We start from the raw sequence: 5,000 nt of genomic DNA on the forward strand, positions 1-5,000 counted from the left end.
CAAGAAAATAAGGAGAGAAGAGGAGGGGAAAGATGGCGCGAGGAACATGTGGAAGGTAAGGGGAAAGGAGGAAAGGGGAAGAAGAGGAGGTGGAGGAAAAGGGAAATAGAGTGGGAGAGGCTAACTAGGAAAGAGGAGAAGGAAGAGAAGAAGGGGGAGAAGGAAGAATAGGCGGAAAAGGAGAGAGAAAAGGAAAAAGATTGGAGATGAAAATAAAAATAGCAGAAGAGATGTTAGAGATGAAGAAGGATGAGGATTAGGAACAAAGAAGGAAAAGAAGAAAAAGAAGAAAAAGAAGAGGAAGAAAAGAAGGAGAAAGAAGGTCACGAACAGAAGCAAAAAGAAAAAAAAAGGACAACGATAATATTAATAAACACCTCATAACCGTGAACGCTTAAAAAAAAAAAAAAAAAAAAAAAAAAAAAAAAAAAAAAAACCCACGACTGCCATCAACTGCCAATAATCTCACAGGAATTCGTCTCCTTCTCCCCCCCCCACCACCACCACCGACTCCCTCCATTCAGTGCTTAATGTTACTGGTGGAAATGAACAGCAGATGCCTGAGGCGATAATATTATTCACTTATAAAACCCTCGGTATGTCTACGTCTCCCCTCCTATCTCTCTCTCTCTCTCTCTCTCTCTCTCTCTCTCTCTCTCTCTCTCTCTCTCTCTCTCTCTCTCTCTCTCTCTCTCTCTCTCTCTCTCTCTCTCTCTCTCTCTCCCTCCCTCTCTCTCTCCCTCCCTCCTCCCTCACACCCGTACAAATCAATATGCTTATGTAAAAAAAGATAAAAAAAAAAAATAAAAAATAAAATAAATAAACAAATAAATAAATAAATAAATAAATAAATAGATAGATAAAAAAATTAATAAACAGACAAATAAATAAATAAACAAATAAATAAATAGATAAATAAATGATTAAGTAAATAAATGAATAAATAAATAGAGCGCGTCAATCTCCATCCCTCCAGAGGTTTATTAGCATAATGTGACTATCGACAAGGACAACACGAATCGACATAGAACAATGTAACCATTTCTCCCTCCAGAAAGCTATATCTATAAATTACCTTTTACTTCAGACATCATTTCCACCAAATCACTTTTCCTCTCAAGCGATTTTGGAGTTGCCCCTACAAACTGCCGTAAAACTATAACTTTATATCACATATTTAACTTATTTTCGATGTCGTCTCTCTCTCTCTCTTTTTCTGTCTGTTTCTCTTTCTCTGTTTGTCTGTCTGTGTCTCTTTCTCTGTTTGTTTGTCTGTCTATCTGTCTCTTTTTTTGTCTGCCTGTCTGTCTCTGTGTCTCTCTCTTTCTCTTTCTGTCTGTCTGTCTGTCTGTCTGTCTCTCTTTCTATCTCTTTTTCTCTCTCTCTTTCTGTCTATCTTTATGTCATCCTCTCTGTCTGTCTATCTACCTATCCGTTCGTCTGTTTCCCCGCCTGGAATTCGCAACGCTTTTCCAAAACTTTCCCCCCCTTACCGCGAGTCTTGTCCTCGCTTCTCGCAGCCTCAGTATTCGCCGTGTAGCTTCGGCCACGTTCAATATCCCGCCAACGGCTTCCAAGTCAGTGCTTTTCACTCACGGAGAGGCGGTGTCGTATCCAGAGCTGCCTTAGATTCACGATCGTTTCAGTATCGGCAGCTGCACCTCTTCAAAACGGGGGCGAAGTTAAGTGTGCAGAGACGCGGATCTGAATTCCCGAGGCTTAACTAATTCTGCGTTGGAGATTCCCCCTTTACATTCCTCCCCATCTCCTGACAAAGAGAGAAGTAAACAAACACAGATTGCCACCCGGGCTCCCCTCCCCTTCACAGCCTGTCCTCTTCCTCCTCCTCCTTCCCCCTTTCCCCTTCCCCCTTCCCCTTCCTCCTTTCCCCTCCCGAGCCAACCTCCTTCCACGGGTGTGTCGTAATAATTCAACCTCAGCTGCGCTTGGCATATCATATCAAAGGGGAAAATGGCATGTTTTCCTCCCACTCTGCTTCTCCGTCGCTCCCTGGTCCCCCCCCCCCCACTGACGGACACTCCTTACCCCCTCCTCCCCCTCCTCTGACGGACTCTCCTTGGCTCCTCCGACGCCCCCACCCCTCCTCTGACGGATTCTCCTTGCCCCCTTCCGATGCCCTCCCCTCCTCCCCCTCCGCTGACGGACTCTCTTTACCCCCTCCAACGCTCCCCCCTCCGTCCCCCCTCCTCTAAAGGACTCTCCTTACGCCCTCCGACGCCCCCACCTCCTCCAACGAACTCTCCCTACCCCCTCCGACGCCCTCCCTGCCTCCCCTCCCCAGCTCGGGGCGTCACCTGCGCGTGTCCCTCCCCAGGCTGACTCCTCTTCCTCAGGTCCTGCAGGTGAGAGGAGAGGGAGGGGGTCGAGGCCCTCCCCAGGGGTGTTTACCTGGGAATAATGAGATGCCTCGAGAGCGTCTGCCTGCAGATGAGTGCAGCCTCTGCTTAGGGCTAGGTCCGTGCTAACCCTGGAATGGATAGGGCCTGTGATACATTCAGGGCCCCGATAGGCTCTTACTATAGGCGGTAAACATACTGACAGAATTTGCAGCGTTAATCCATTTTCTTTTTCGACGGCGGCGTCGTTAAGAAAGTGCGGAGGATGGCTGTCTGGCAAACACGGCAACATTCGGTCGAGAAAGGTTGTGTAAGGGAGTCTATTTGGTCATTATGCTAATTTTATGGGCGACCTCTTTATCCTTCTTCATTCTTCCTTCCCTCGTTCTTCATCCATGCCCCACTTTCCTTCTTCCTGAATCTCGTTCTGTTTCCTCGAGCTTCTTCTCGCTGATTTATTCCTTTCGTCTTCCGCCCTCTCTTTTCTCTCTCTCTCTCTCTGCCTCTCTCTCTCTCTCTCTCTTCTCTCTCTCTCTCTCTCTCTCTCTCTCTCTCTCTCTCTCTCTCTCTCTCTCTCTCTCTCTCTCTCTCTCTCTCTCTCTCATTTTCTCTCTCCCTCTCTCCGTCCCTCTCTCTCCCTCTCGAATATATTATTACCTGCTCTGTATTCCTCTTCTGATATTCTAACGATGCGTGGCTACTTCTGCCGTTTCAGTAATCTCTCCTCATCTCCTCCGCTCTTCACTTCCATCTCTCCTCTCCCCCCAGCACTTCTCCCTCCTCTCCAACGTCCCTCCCTCCCCTCTTGCCCCTCCCTCCCCTAATGTCCCTCCCCCTTTTCTCCAACATGCCTCCTCCCTCTTTAACGTTTCCTCTCTCCTCCTCACAAAAGCACGTCCCTCATCTCAAGCTTCCCTTCCATCTTTCCAAGTTCCTTTTTCCCCTCTTCTTCCCTCACTTCCCTCCCGTATACCTTCCTTCACTTCCCTCCAATACCCTGCCACTCTACCGCCTCTTCCCCCTCATCCACGTTTGCCCCCTATACCTGATCCTCCTCCTCCTCCCTTTCTCCGTTCCTCCTCCTCCTCCTCCTTTTATCCGTTCCTCCTGCTCTTCTTCCCTTCCTCCTTCTTCCTTCCTGGTTTTCCCCTCTTTCCTGCCCTCCCATATTGCCCTCTCTACAGCTCCTACAACTCCTTACTACCTCCCTTTTTCTTAACCTCCCTCCCTCCCTCCCTCCTTCCCTCGCCCCTCCCCTCCCTGCCTCTCCCCGCTTCCCTCCCTCCCTACCTCCCCTTTTCCATTCTCTCCCTTCCCTACAATCAGTTCCTCCCCTCTTCCCTTCCCTCCCTTCCTCTACATCCCATCTTACACTCCCTTCCGTCCTACCCTCCCTACCTCCTTCCCTTCCCCTTCCCCCCTCCCTTCCTTTCACTCCCATCCCTTCCTACCCATTCCCCTCCCTCCCCTTAACCCCATCCCTCCCTTCCTCCCTTCCCCTCCCCCCCCTCCATCCCTCCCTCCACCCAGCTCCTCCTGCGTGAGATATTCCTGCTCGGTTCGAGTTATAGCTTCCTGCGTGAGTTATGTCTCCTGCTGTTTTCCGCCCCGATACATGCATATTGCTAATTCCATGAATACCGAAACTTGGGCCGGGTACCATGTCAAAGTATCCGTCCCCCTTTTTTACCCGGAAACTTAGGCTCCTGCGATAAAACTCGGTTCTATTAGCGATTGCGACGCCTTGGGATTAAGCCTTGTGGTGGGGAAAGGGGGGGGGGAGTGGGAGATGGGGTGGGAAGAGAGAGGGAGAGGGAGGGGAGGTAGGGAGAGAGGTCTAGGGAGAGAGGGATAGAGAGAGAGAGAGAGAGAGAGAGAGAGAGAGAGAAGAGAGAGAGGAGGGAGAGGAGAGAGAGAGAGAGAGAGAGGAGAGAGAGAGGAGAGAGAGAGAGAGAGACAGAGAGAGACAGAAAATCAAACAAAGAGAGACGTAAAGAGACAGCGAGGGAGTCAAGCAGAGAGAAAAAGAAAAGAAAGTAGTTACATCTTTCTATGACTTTTGAAAAAAAAAAAAAACTTGCCTAAGCCAGGACCTGCGGACAATGGCAAAGAGAGCTTTGTGAGCCGCATGTTGACTTTAATGAGCCTAGTCGAGGGTACAGGTTGGGCGCAAGTACATAATCTAGCTGTCAAATGACATTCTGATGGACGCTGTGTTTCTATTCTGTACGCATTCGTTCTTCATTTATTTAATGTGTGTTTATATACACGTCCGAGAGAAAGAGAGCGAGAGAGAGAGCGAGAGAGAGAGAGAGAGAGAGAGAGAGAGAGAGAGAGAGAGAGAGAGAGAGAGAGAGAGAGAGAGAGACACAAACAGACATAAGACAGATGGACAGACAGAGAAAGATAGATAGATAAACAGATAGATACATAGATAGAAAGATAGATAGATAGATAGATAGATAGATCGAGAGAGAGAGAGAGAGAGAGAGAGAGAGAGAGAGAGAGAGAGAGAGAGAGAGAGAGAGAGAGAGAGAGAGAGAGAGAGGAGGAGAAGAAAAAGAAGAAGAAGAAGAAGAGAGAACAATCGTTCAAAATAAATAAACACAATCTGATACGCAAACCTTTTTGTTCCTAATACAT

This window comes from Penaeus monodon, chromosome 5 (genome assembly GCF_015228065.2).
Source record: "Penaeus monodon isolate SGIC_2016 chromosome 5, NSTDA_Pmon_1, whole genome shotgun sequence".
NCBI classification, from domain to species: domain Eukaryota; kingdom Metazoa; phylum Arthropoda; class Malacostraca; order Decapoda; family Penaeidae; genus Penaeus; species Penaeus monodon.